The sequence below is a fragment of the Orcinus orca genome, chromosome 4 (genome assembly GCF_937001465.1).
Source record: "Orcinus orca chromosome 4, mOrcOrc1.1, whole genome shotgun sequence".
Taxonomy (NCBI): domain Eukaryota; kingdom Metazoa; phylum Chordata; class Mammalia; order Artiodactyla; family Delphinidae; genus Orcinus; species Orcinus orca.
Genome location: NC_064562.1, coordinates 98,817,735 through 98,832,499, shown reverse-complemented (window position 1 = coordinate 98,832,499; position 14,765 = coordinate 98,817,735). Strand labels below are relative to the sequence as shown.

The window sequence follows — 14,765 nt, the reverse complement described above, 5'->3', positions numbered from 1 at the left end:
ATATGGGGACATATGGACATGTATAACTGATTTACTTTGTTATAAAGCAGAAACTAACACACCATTGTAAAGCAATTATACTCCAATAAAGATGTTAAAAAAAAAGAAATGTCCCATGCCCCAAGTGTAGGTAAATGGAAAATTTACTAGTTTTACACTATCAGGAAGTCCGGAGGTGGAGGTGATTTCAGGCATTTCTGGTCCATAAATTCAAACAATAATCTGCTTGGTTATGCAATCTGTCTGTCCCTCACCCTCTGTCACTATATTTACCTGCTCTTCCTTCTTTCTCCCTTGCTACTTCTGTCCATATGTTGGCCTCATTCTTTCTTACTTCAGACAAGGTCTATTTATCTGTGAACAATGATAATAATTTCAAATTGATATTTTATTCTTTCCAGGTTTGTGATTCTCCTCCTCCACTTCATCCTCCACTTCCTCCTCCTTCTCTTCTTTCTCCTCCTTCTCTTTCATTGTCTCTGATTCCTGACTTGGATCACAGGTCAACCTGCAGTTTCATCATTGCTTCCAGGGCTCTAAGGCACATTTGTTTTCCAGACTTGAGTTGTATTTAATTGCCTAGTTAAAGATAATTTAACCAACAGTCAACTGGAAATCGCATGAGGAGATTTGGTGATTCTGTCCAATGTGAGGCTGTCTAAGGTCTTTGTCTGTCTTTAGCAAGGATCCTGTTAGGTCAGTTTAGCAAGAATCTCCCTACCCTTGATGTCTCCTCTTAGAAATTTTCCATCAAGTGACCCCTCACTCTGCTCCTTGGCTATAAATCAACACTTGTCTTTGCTGTATTTAGAATTGAGCCTCATCTCTCTCTCCTATTGCAATAGTCTAAAGTCTAAATTTACCATTTTAACAAGTGTGAGAATAATTGTTTCTTTAACACCATGATGACCACCACCCCTGATACCAGCTTCATAGCAGCCATAAAGTCTGCTCTTGCGTTGAAAAGTCTATTGTTTCATTTGGGTTTTTAAAGCACATCCTCTAACCCAGAAGACTGATTGATTGATTGATTGATTGATAAGCAACAGCTATATATATATATATATATATATATATATATACACATTTAAACTTTAAAGATCTTACACCACATACATAGAAAAATGTTACCTTCAAATATTGAAACATTGACAAATATTTATTAATTGCTATCTACATACTGAGCATTTAGTTAGATGATTAAGATAAAGTATCAACCAAAAAGATGGGGTCCCTCATCTCAGGGAACATAGCAAGGAAAAAAGTGACTATAACAATAAAGAACAGTAAAATAGCCTATGTCATAGGGTCTAAACACAGGATCACAGATGACTTTCCTAAGGAAGTGATGTTTAAACTGGTACCTGAAGGAGAAGTAGGATTTATTTAGGCAAAGACAAGAGGAAGAATAGTCCAGTCCAGTGCTCAACATGTACAATATATTGGCTAGAACAGTAGCCAGAGTGACTGGCACAAAGTGGCTGATGGATAGTAGTCACATGAGTAAAGGTCAGAATGGCCTCTGCAAAATTAATACTAGAAAACAATGGGGAAAAGCCTGGAAAAAGTGAGCTAGCTCAAAGGTTTTATTCCTAGCCACTTTTTGAATGTGAAAACACAACTTTTTTTTAATCATTCCAAAAAATAATTGAGCCTATAGGCACCTACTTTGCTCTGAACAAACACTCATCTATAAAACCAAGTCCTTGGACTTCCCTGGTGGTGCAGTGGTTAAGAATCCGCCTGCCAATGTAGGGGACATGGCTTCGAGCTCTGGTCAGGGAAGATCCCACATGCCGCGGAGCAACTAAACCTGCATGCCACAGCTACTGAAGCCCGCACTACTAGAGCCCGTGTTCCACAACAAGAGAAGCCATAGCAATGAGAAGCCCGCACACTGCAATGAAGAGTAGCCCCCGCTTACCACAACTAGAGAAAGCCCATGCACAGCAACGAAGACACAATGCAGCCATAAATAAATAAATAAGTTTATTTTTTAAAATAAATAAATGAATAAAACCAAGCCCTTGCCCTTGAGGGACTTAAATTATAATAAAGGAGAGTGGAATTAAATAAACTAATAGGTACTATACAGTGGAGTGGTAATGGGTGTTGTAGTAAAAAGTAAAGGAAGCTAGAGGGAAAGAGCATTGGGGTGCTATTATAGGTCAGAAACATTGGGAAGATCCTTCAGAAAAGCTGACATATAAACAGAAATCTGATTGAAATGAGAAGAGAAAAATTTGTAACTAATTTCAGGAAAGATTGTCCAAAGCAAATCTAATTTTAGATTGTCTGACATTTTCTCATTACTAGGTTGATGTATATTTTGTGGCAAGGATACCACAGAAGTAATGCTGTGTTTTTCTCAGTGTATTGTAAGAGGGGAAACATGATGTCAGCATACTGATGGCGTTAACCTTAATTATTTGGTAAAGATGGTATCTGCTGGGTTTCTCCATTATGAAGTTACTCATTTTTTCTCATAATTAATAAATATCTTAGGATACATTAGTTGGAGACTATGCAAATATCCTGCTCCTCTTCAAAATTTGGTCCACCTCTTTTAATATCTATTGATGGATCCTGTCTACAACAGTTTTTTCCTATATTGTTCTAGTGGTGATTTTTTTCTCCATTTTTTCTACATTTATGAATTGTAGTTTTTCTGTAAAGAAGAACTATCCATTCTCTTTCACTTATTTATGTATTCAATTATAAGTTTATATTGTTAGGTGCACATGGATATTTATCTTATTCCATGGTTTCTAATGCTAAATTATCATTACTTACCATATTCTTCAAAATGTTCTAGCTTTGAACATTAAGAACTATTTCAGAGTGCTTCCTACAACCTTTTGATAAGTTCCCCTCTTGTGAGCACTTTCTTACTCTCTGGCTCCACACATTCTCCAGACTCATTTGTATTTCCTATGCTGCAGCTCTGGAATCAATAATTTCTTCAACAAGGCCTTGTTCCTTTTATTGGACAATGATATTTATAAATCCATGTCTTGTATTTAGAAACATACCTAACAAAGTGTCCTTGCTTTTAGGTCTTCTGAATGGATAGAGCTTATAAAATATAAATACTTATTTCTGTATATGGATGAATAGATAGATTTATATCTTTATCTATACACACACTGAGTTTATATCCTATGTTTAATTCTAATCAAATACCACAGAGTTCATTCTAAGAAAGTGAAAAGCCTGGCTCTAATGATTTACAATGTATTTACTTATTTGCACTATGATAGTATACACAATTTCAGAATTGATGCCATCTGAGAAACAAATCTATTAACTAGAGTACAATATTTGTGTATAGTTATTTTTGTCTTTAACCTTTTGGTATCCAGACAGAACACTATTTTCCAAAGTAATGTTGGTTATTCTGCATTTCTCTACATCTTTCAATATAGTATATTATTCATATTTTGTTCAGGTGGCCTCAGATATTAAGTTTTAACTTCCTGTCACATGTTGCTTGATTTTTCATACCTTCAGAGTATGGCTAGTACAAATGCTAAATTATGTTTGTTTGTAGAAGAAATAGATGGAGGGATGGATGCATAGATGGATTAATATATAACATTTTCCAGGAAAGTTTGTCTGTCTGGTCTCTCAGATCATTTACCTATTTTGGAGATTAATAGATGTGGTTTGTCATATCTTTGAACATCTTTGGACATGTAACTGCTCAGTATTCTCTGTGTATTTGTGAGTGTGAGTGTGTGTGTGTGTGTGTGTGTGTGTGTGTGTGTGTGTGAGAGAGAGAGAGAGAGAGAGAGAAAATGAAAGAGATAAACAGAGACAAAGACAAAGTCAGAGACCATGACATAGATCAAAAATTCACAAGAAATTATGGGAGAAGAAACAATTCAGATTCTGGTGTTTTTCTCATTTATTACATCCGTGGCTTAGTGACTCCAGATTCTCTTTACTGCCTGCTTCTCAAGAGCATTTAAAGTTTTCTCAGATGGTACACCATTTTATTTGTCCTTTCATATAGAGTCACACCCTCAGAGCATTGATTGTGTTTCTAGGTTCCTGGTTCTATTGTCCATATTAAAATTCCTACTAACATTAATAAAATATACTTCAGAAACTAAATTATACCATTCAACAACATCAGTTGCTAGAAAAGATAAAGTCAAAATTATAACATTCTGACTGAGTAAACAAAAGATTTATTGTGCTACTTTATGGCTTAGATATCCAAAGTTTGCTTGGAGAATAAGAATTTAGCTTCAGAAATACTAATATAAGGAGAGTGAGACACTTGCCTTGGGCATAAAATTTAAAGAAGAAACAAAAATATTCAGTAATTGAGGTAAATATTTTAATGCAATATCACTGAATGTTCTATTTGCCTCAGGCTCAAATAGGGTTTATCTAGTTATAGTTGCTGAGCCTGCCTGAATCTAAAATGTTGATATTTTGTTCATCATTACTTATTTGCATTAATTTTCATTTTAAAATATGAATTAAATAATATTTATCTTGATTACTGAATTTTGGGGATGCATCCTTAAATATTGCCCCTGAAGTAAGTTCCTACCAACCGTACTCACCTCACGGTAACCCAGCCCTGCTTAGTCTCCATTTTTGTCTGCAGTTGAGATAGTAAATGTTGATATTTGTCAAAAGGTAATTCAGACTATACATAGATGTGTGTGTGTGTGTGTGTGTGTGTGTGTGTGTGTGTGTAAACATACACAATATACATATAATATTGAAGAGGATTAATATCAACATAAACCAAAATAAAGTTTTCCTCCTAATAATCTACTTCCCCTTAGAGAATATGTCAGATATTAAATATTCACAAAATACTTGAGTTAATTCCCCCCACAATAGCAAATAACAAAATCACAGTATTTCAAATCAAACAATGATTGTAAAAGAAAATTTATGAGGCTTTTGTAGCTTAGTTGACAGAAATATATGTAAATTCTATTATAGAAGTGAAGACATTAATATAGATTTCTTGTCAGGAGAGATGAACGCATGTCTAACCATGATATAAAAGGGGTTCTGCATTAACCATATTCATCCTATCAAGCAGGGATTTTCTATTAAGTTTTATATTATTAAATATAAAAAGAATACAAATTCCTGACTGCCTGAATTACTAAATCTCACTTTAAATACCACCAGATATTTTGAAATCTCAAGTGTCTTATGATTAATATCTTTTTCTGGTGCAGTAAATTAAGAAGTTGATACTGACTCATTCTGCTGCCTGATGCCCTAGCTTGCCTATTCATAATGAAACAATCTTGTCTTAAATAAAGTCATAGGTACTCTACTAAATTGTTTGCCTAGAAATAACTAGAGAGAGGAGAAAAAAACATTTTCTTCTGATCCTGTTGTCAATCTTACCTCATGTAGCTGGAATGGCATTTACTCTGAGTTTCAAATCCAATATTCAAGACCCCTAGTTTCAATTTAGAAATGAATTAAAACCAAAGTGACATTAAATATATATATATATATATATATATTTCCCAAATTATCTCTAAAAGGGAGTAGTTCAATATGAACATTACATGACATCTGGACAGCACAGAAGATGGCAAATTAGCAAGCTCCAAGGGTTGCTTGACAACTACTGAGTTAGCAAAAACTGTCTGACACAACTATTTTAGAATGCTAGATACTTGCAGCATTAAGGGAAGTGCTTAATGAAGAAAGACTCATATGTTTAAGTGAATTTTGAGTTTCCTTTTGTAGCTATTATTCCTCATCCCCCATCTCCTGTCCCTGTGGTTACATCAGGCCACAATCCTGGTGTGATTTCCTGGGTCTAGGGAGGGAAATAGGAATCTTCTTCTCCAAAACTCTGTTTTACCTCTGTGATTGATGTTATTGATTGCTAAGGGGCTAACACAGGTAGACCATTGATTTCAGGCACGTGGGCCATTGGTAAGATGAAATTTAAAGATAAAGACTTTTAATTTTTCCCCCCCTTTTTATTAGAACGAGGCATTTAAGGAAATTACAGTCTAGAAAAGTCACTGAACATACTGATGACTGCAGCCTTCATCAGGTAAGAGAAGCAATCCCAGGTGAGAGAAGGGGATGCCTCATTACAATATTTAAAACGTCCAGTTGTCAACAAAGAGATTACAAAGTATACAAAGAAATATCAAAATATGGCCAACTCATAAAACAAAAAGAAATTGGTAGTAACTCTCCATGAAGAAGCCCAGACATTGGACTTAATAGACAAAGACTTTAAACTAACAGTTTAAATGTGTTCAAAGATCTGAAGGAAACCATGGACAAAGAAGTTAAGAAAATCAGGAGACCAATGAATGGGAAGCTATGGAATGTATAAAATAGATACTATAGAAAGAAACAAAATAGAAATTCTAGAGCTGAAAAATAAAAGTTTAAATAAAAATTTCACTGATGGAATTTAAAAACTGACTTCAACAGGCAGAATACAGAAGCAGAGAACTTAAATAAAGGACAATTGAAATTAATAGTCTGAGGAACAGAAAGAAAAAAAATGATGAACAGGCTCTAAGGTACCTATGGAACACTACCAAGTGTACCATCATGTGAATTACAGAAATCTCGGAAAGAAAGATAAAAAGAGAGAGACATGGTGGCTTCCAGCATGCCCAGCTCACAATGGACTCTGGCTCTAGCCCCTCTGGCTTAAGCCCCATCCCCATCAAGAAAACAGCCTTTGCTTGTTCCAGGAAAAACCTTAACATTTGCTGGGTTCCAGCTCTAGCCCCTAAAGCTCCAGCCCAGCTCCCTGTCAAAGTGACAACTGCCAGGGTTCCCTGGGGGTAACTCTCACCTGCACTGGGTTCCAGGTCTAGCCACCAACTTCCCAGGACCAGCCCCCAATGCCACCAAAGCAATGACCCCAGGGCACCCCAGAAAAGCCCTAGCCTCTGCTTGATAAAGCTCTAGACCTCCCACCAAATCCACTGTGTACATGCAGACTATACAGGGACACTCTTAAGCAAAGACACACCTTTAAGACTGGGATAGATAACTGCTTCTATTAATTTCATAGAGACAAAAAAAAAGTGAAACAAAATGAGAAGACAAAGGATATGCTTCAAATAAAGAACAAGATAAAACCACAAGAAAGAAGGAGGAGCTTCAAGATGGCAGAAGAGTTAAGACATGGAGATCAACTTCCTCCCCACAAATACATCAGAAATACATCTACATGTGGAACAACTCCTACAGAACACCTAATGAAGGCTGGCAGAAGACCTCAGACCTCCCAAAAGGCAAGAAACTCCCCATGTACCTGGGTAGGGCAAAAGAAAACAGAAAAAACAGAGACAAAAGAATAGGGACAGGACCTGCACCAGTGGGAGGGAGCTATGAAGGAGGAAAGGTTTCCACACACTAGGGAGCCCCTTCGCGGGCAGAGGCTGCGGGTGGCGGAGGGGGGAGCTTCAGAGCCGCAGAGAAGAGCACAGCAACAGGGGTGCAGAGGGCAAAGCTGAGAGACTCCCGCACAGAAGATCGGTGCCAACCAGCACTCACCAGCCCAAGAGTCTTGTCTGCTCACTCGCCGGGATGGGCGGGGGCTGGGAGCTGAGGCTCGAGCTTCAGAGGTCAGACCCTAGGGAGAGGAATGGGGTTGGTGGCATGAACACAGCCTGAAGGGGCTGGTGTGCCACAGCTAGGCAGTAGGGAGTCCGGGAAAAAGTCTGGAGATGCCAAAAAGGCAAAAGACTTTTTCTTGCCTCCTTGTTTCCTGCTGCGTGAGGAGAGGGAATTAAGAGCACCTCGTAAAGGAGCTGCAGAGACGGGCACTAGCCGTGGCTATCAGCACGGACCCCAGAGACAGGAATGGGACGCTAAGGCTGCTGCTGCCACCACCAAGAAGCCTGTGTGCAAGCACAGGTCACTATCCTCACCACCCCTCCCAGGAGCCTGTGCAGCCTGCCACTGCCAGGTTCCTGTGATCCAGGGACAACTTCCCCGTGAGAACACATGATGTGCCTCAGGCTGTTGCAATGTCACGCCAGCCTCTGCCCCCGCAGGCTCGCCACACATCTGAACCCCTCCTTCCCCCTGGCCTGAGTAAGCCAGAGCCCCCGAAGCAGCTGCTCCTTTAACCTCATCCTGTCTGAGTGTAGAACAAACACCCTCACATGACCTACACGCAGAGGCGGGTCCAAAGCTGAACCCCAGGAGATGTGCAAACAAAGAGGAGAAAGGGAAATTTCTCCTAGCAGCCTCAGGAGCAGCAGATTAAATCTCCACAACCAACTTGATGTACACTGAATCTGTGTAGTACATGAATAGACAACAAATCATCCCATATTGAGTAGGTGGATTTTAGGAGCAACGATATATATTTTTTTCTTCCCTTTTCTCTTTTTGTGAGTGTGTATGTGTATGCTTCTGTGTGCGATTTTGTCTGTATAGCTTTGCTCTTACCATTTGTCTTGGGTTCTGTCCATTTTTTTTTCTTTTTTTACTTTTTAAAAAAATTTTCTTAAAATTTCTTTTTATTTTTTATTTTAATAACTATTTTATTTTATCTCCTTCCTCCTTCCTTCCTTCCTTCCTTCCTTCCCTTTTATTCTGAGGCATGTGGCTGACAGGCTCTTAGTGCTCCAGCCAGGCATCAGGGCAGTGCCTCTGAGGTGGAAGAGCCAAGCTCAGGACACAGGTTCACAACAGACCTCCCAGCTCAATGTAATAACAAATGGAGAAAATCTCCCAGAGATCTCCATCTCAACGCCAAGACCCAGCTCCACTCAACGACCAGCAAGCTACAGTGCTAGACACCCTATGCCAAACAACTAGCGAGACAGAAACACAAACCCATCCATCAGTAGAGAGGCTACCTAAAATCATAATAAGGCCACAGACACCCCCAAACACACCACCAGACGTGGACCTGCCCACTAGAAAGACAAGATTCATTCTCATCCACCAGAACACAGGCACTAGTTCCCTCCACCAGGAAGCCTACACAACCCACTGAACCAACCTTAGCCACTGGGGACAGACACCAAAACAAAGCGAACTACGAACCTGCAGCCAGCAAAAAGGAGACATCAAACACAGTAAGTTAAGCAAAATGAGAAGACAAAGAAACACACAGCAGATGAAGGAGCAAGATAAAAACCCACCAGACCTAACACATGAAGAGGAAATAGGCAGTCTACCTGAAAAAGAATTCAGAATAATGACAGTAAAGATGATCCAAAATCTTGGAAATAGAATGGAGATAATATAAAAAATGTTTAACAAGGACCTAGAAGAACTAAGGAGCAAACAAACAGTGATGAACAACACGATAAATGAAATTAAAAATTCTCTGGAAGGGATCAATAGCAAAATAACTGAGGCAGAAGAACGGATAAGTGACCTGGAAGATAAAATGTGGAAATAACTACTGCAGAGCAGAATAAAGAAAAAAGAATGAAAAGATTTGAGGACAGCTTCAGAGACCTCTGGGGCAATATTAAATGCACCAACATTCGAATTATATGAGTCCCAGAAGAAGAAGACAAAAAGAAAGGGACTGAGAAAATATTTGAAGAGATTATACTTGAAAACTTCCCTAATATGGGAAGGAAATAATTAATCAAGTCCAGAAAGCACAAAGAGTCCCATACAGGAAAAAGCAAGGAGAAACACACCAAGACACATATTAATCAAACTATCAAAGATTAAATACAAAGAAAAAGTATTAAAAGCAGCAAGGGAAACAAATAACACATAAGGGAATCCCCATAAGGTTAACAGCGGATCTTTCAGCAGAAACTCTTCAAGCCAGAAGGGAGTGGAAGGACATATTTAAACAGATGAAGGAGAAAAACCTACAACCAAGATTACTCTACACAGCAAGGATCACATTCAGATTTGACAGAGAAATTAAAACATTTACAGACAAGCAGAAGCTAAGAGACTTCAGCACCACCAAACCAGCATTACAACAAGTGCTAAAGGAACTTCTCTAGGCAGGAAACACAAGAGAAGGAAAAGACCTACAATAACAAACCCAAAACAATTAAGAAAACGTTAATAGGAATATACATATTGATAATTACCTTAAATGTAAATGGATTAAATGCTCCAACCAAAAGATATATATTGGCTGAATGGATGCAAAAACAAGACCCATATATATGCTGTCTACAAGAGACCCACTTCAGACCTAGGGACACATACAGACCGAAAGTGAGGGGATGGAAAAAGATATTCCATGCAAATGGAAATCAAAACAAAGCTGGAGTAGCAATTCTCCTATGAGACAAAATAGACTTTAAAACAAAGACTATTACAAGAGTCAAAAAAGGACACTACATAGTGATCAAGGGATGAATCCAGAAAAAGATATAACAATTTTAAATATTTATGCACCCAACATAGCAGCAGCTCAATTATTAAGGACAATGCTAGCAGCCATAAAGGGAAAATCAAAAAGAACACAATCATAGAATGGGACTTTAACACCCCACTTACACCAATGGACAGATCATCCAAAATGAAAATAAATAAGGAAACAAGCTTTAAATAATACATTAAAGAAGATATCCTTAATTGATATATACAGGACATTCCATCCAAAAACAACAGAATACACATTCTTCTCAAGTGCTCATGGAACATTTTCCAGGATAGATCATATCTTGGGTCACAAATGAAGACTTGGTAAATTTAAGAAAACTGAAATCATATCAAGTATCTTTTCCAACCACAACACTATGAGACTTCATATCAATTTCAGGAAAAAATCTGTAAAAAATACAAACACATGGAGGCTAAACAACACACTATTAAAACAAAGAAACCATTGAAGAAATCAAAGAGGAAATCAAAACATACTTAGAAACAAATGACAATGAAAACACGACGACCAAAAACCTATGGGATACAGCAAAGGCAGTTCTAAGAGGGAAGTTTATAGCAATACAATCCTATCTTAAGAAATGAGAAACATCTCAAATAAACAACCTAACCTTACACCTAAAGCAATTAGAGAAAGAAGAAAAAAACAACCCAAAAGTTAGCAGAAGGAAAGAAATCATAAAGATCAGATCAGAAATAAATGAAAAAGAAATGAAGGAAACGATAGCAAAGATCAATAACACTAAAAGCTGTTTTTTTTTGAGAAGATAAAAAACATTGATAAACCATTAGCCAGACTCATCAATTAAAAAAGGGAGAAGACTCAAATCAGTAGAATTAGAAATGAAAAAGGAGAAGTAACAACTGACACTGCAGAAATACAAAGGATCATGAGAGATTACTACAAGCAACTATATGCCAATAAAATGGACATTCTGTAATGGACAAATTCTTAGAAATGCACAACCTTCCAAGACTGAACCAGCAAGAAATAGAAAATATGAACAGACCAATAACAAGCACTGAAATTGAAACTGTGATTAAATATCTTCCAACAAACAAAAGCCCAGGACCAGATGGCTTCACAGGCGAATTCTATCAAATGTTTAGAGAAAAGCTAACACCTATCCTTTTCAAACTCTTCCAAAATGTAGAAGAGGGAGGAACACTCCCAAACTCATTCTACGAGGCCACCATCACCCTGATACCAAAACAGACAAAGATGTCACAAAGAAAGAATATTACAGGCCAATATCACTGATGAACATAGATGCAAATATCCTCAAGAAAATACTAGCAGACAGAATCCAACAGCACAGTAAAAGGATCATACACCATGATCAAGTGGGATTTATCCCAGGAATGTAAGGATATTTCAATATATGCAAATCAATCAATGTGATACACCATATTAAAAAATTGAAGAATAAAAATCATATGATCATCTCAATAGTTGCAGAGAAAGCTTTTGACAAAATTCAATACCCATTTATGATAAATACCCTCCAGAAAGTAGGCATAGAAGGAACTTTCTTCAACATAATAAAGGCCATATATGACAAACCCACAGCCAACATCGTCCTCAATGGTGAAAAATTGAAACCATTTCCACTAAGATCAGGAACAAGACAAGGTTGCCCACTTTCACCACTATTATCCAACATAATTTGGAAGTCCTAGCCACAGCAATCAGAGAAGAAAAAGAAATAAAAGGACTCCAAATCGGTAAAGAAGAAGTAAATCTGTCACTGTTTGCAGATGACATGATACTATACATAGAGAAACCTAAACATGCTACCAGAAAACTACTAGAGTTAATCAAGGAATTTGGTAAAGTAGCAGGATACAAAATTCATGCACAGAAATCTCTTGCATTTCTATATACTAATGATGAAAAATCTGAAAGTGAAATTAAGAAAACACTCCCATTTACCATTGCAACAAGGAATAAAATATCTAGGAATAAACCTACCTAAAGAGATAAAAGACCTCTATGCAGAAACTTATAAGACACGGATGAAAGAAATTGAGGATGATACAAGTAGATGGAGAGATATACCATGTTCTTGGATTGGAAGAATCAACATTGTGAAATGACTCTACTACCGAAAGCAATCTACAGATTCAATGCAATCCCTATCAACCTACCAATGGCATTTTTCACAGAACCAGAACAAAAAAAATTCACAATTTGTATGGAAACACAAAAAAACCCAAATAGCCAAAGCAATCTTGAGAAAGAAAAAGGGAACAGGAGGAATCAGGCTCCCTGACTTCAGACTATACACCAAAGCTACAGTAATCAAGACAGTATGGTACTGGCACAAAAACAGAAATATTGATCAATGGAACAGGATAGAAATCCCAGAGATAAATCCACACACATATTGTCACCTTATCTTTGATAAAGGAGACAAGAATATACAGTGGAGAAAAGACATCCTCTTCAATAAGTGGTGCTGGGAAAACTGGACAGCTACATGTAAAAGAATGAAATTAGAACACTCCCTAATACCATACACAAAAATAAACTCAAAATGGATTAAAGACCTAAATGTAAGGGCAGACACTATCAAATCTTAGAGGAAAACATAGGCAGAACACTCTAGGACATAAATCACAGCAAGATCCTTTGACCCATCTCCTAGAGAAATGGAAATAAAAACAAAAATAAACAAATGGGACCTAATGAAACTTAAGAGCTTTTGCGCAGCAAAGGAAATCATAAACAAGATGGAAAGACAACCCTCAAAATGGGAGAAAATATTGGCAAATGAAGCAACTGACAAAGGATTAATCTCCAATATTTACAAGCAGCTCATGTAACTCAATATCAAAAAACAAACAATGCAACCCAAAAATGGGCAGAAGACCTAAATAGACATTTCTGCAAAGAAGATATACAGATTGCCAACAAATACATGAAAGAATGGTCAACATCATTAATCCTTAGAGAAATGCAAATCAAAACTACAATGAGATATCATCTCACACTGGTCAGAATGGCCATCATCAAAAAATCTACAAACAATAAATGCTGGAGAGGGTGTGGAGAAAAGGGAACCCTCTTGCACTATTGGTGGGAATGTAAATTGATACAGCCACTATGGCGAACAGTATGGAGGTTCCTTAAAAAACTCAAAATAGAACTACCATACGACCCAGCAATCCCACTACTGGGCATATACCCTGAGAAAACCATAGTTCATAAAGAGACATGTACCAAAATGTTCATTGCAGCTCTATTTACAGTAGCCAGGACATGGATCAACCTAAGTGTCCATCAACAGATGAATGGTTAAAGAAGATGTGGTATATATATACAATGGAATATTACTCAGCCATAAAAAGAAATGAAATTGAGTTATTTGTAGTGAGGTGGATGGACGTAGAGTCTGTCATACAGAGTGAAATAAGTCAGAAAGAGAAAAACAAATACCTTATGGTAACACATATATATGAATCTAAAAAAAAAAAAAAAAAGGTCATGAAGAACCTAGGGGAAAGACAAGAATAAAGATGCAGACCTACTAGAGAATGGACTTGAGGATCCTGGGAGGGGGAAGGGTAAGCTGGGACAAAGTGAGAGAGTGGCATGTACATATGTACACTACCAAACATAAAATAGATAACTATTGGGAAGCAGCCACATAGCACTGGGAGATCAGCTTGGTGCTTTGTGCCCAACTAGTGGGGTGGGATAGGGAGGGTAGGAGGGAGAGAGATGCAAGAATGAAGAGATATGGGGACATATGTTTATGTATAACTGATTCACTTTATTATAAAGCAGAAACTAACAGACCATTGTAAAGCATTTATGCTCCAATAAAGATGTTAAAAAAAAAACAGAAGAAAATAAAAATTAATGAAACAGGATAAGAAATTTACCTGATAAACAGTTCAAAACAAGTGTCATAAAATTGCTCATCAAATGCATGAAAAGAATAGAGGAACACAATGAGAATTTCAAGTAAGAATTAAAAAATATAAAAAAGAACCAATCAGAGCTGAAGAATAAAATAACTGATATGAAAAATACACTAGAATAAATCAACAGCAGATTATGTGTTATAAACCAAAAATTCACAGAAGAACTGGAAGAAAGAATAGTGGGACTCACCCAATCAGAACAGCAAAAAGGAAAAAATAAATAAATAAAAATAGTTTAAGGGACCTGTAGAACAATATCAAGCATACTAACATTTGCATTATAGGGGTCCGAGAAGGAGAAGAGAGAAAGAGAAAAGGGCAGCAAATGTGTTTGATAAAATAATGGCTGAAAATGTCCCTAACCTGTGGAAGGAAAGAGATACCCAAGTCCAGGAAGCACAGAGACCTAAACAAGATGAACCCAAAGAGAAACATACCTCATAATTAAAATGGCAAAAGTTCAAGATAAAGCAAAAATT

At 37.2% G+C, this 14,765-nt stretch overlaps 1 long non-coding RNA gene across 1 annotated transcript; it reads right to left on the bottom strand.

Moving 5' to 3' along the window:
* Positions 1-305: 305 nt before the first annotated feature.
* On the bottom strand, positions 306-5,414 carry LOC125964218 (uncharacterized). The gene is made up of 4 exons (XR_007476978.1): positions 5,389-5,414; positions 4,578-4,615; positions 2,794-2,811; positions 306-354 (listed from the first exon to the last, which is right to left on the bottom strand). It is a non-coding gene; the product is annotated as an uncharacterized LOC125964218 (long non-coding RNA).
* Between the last annotated feature and the right edge of the window lie 9,351 nt (positions 5,415-14,765).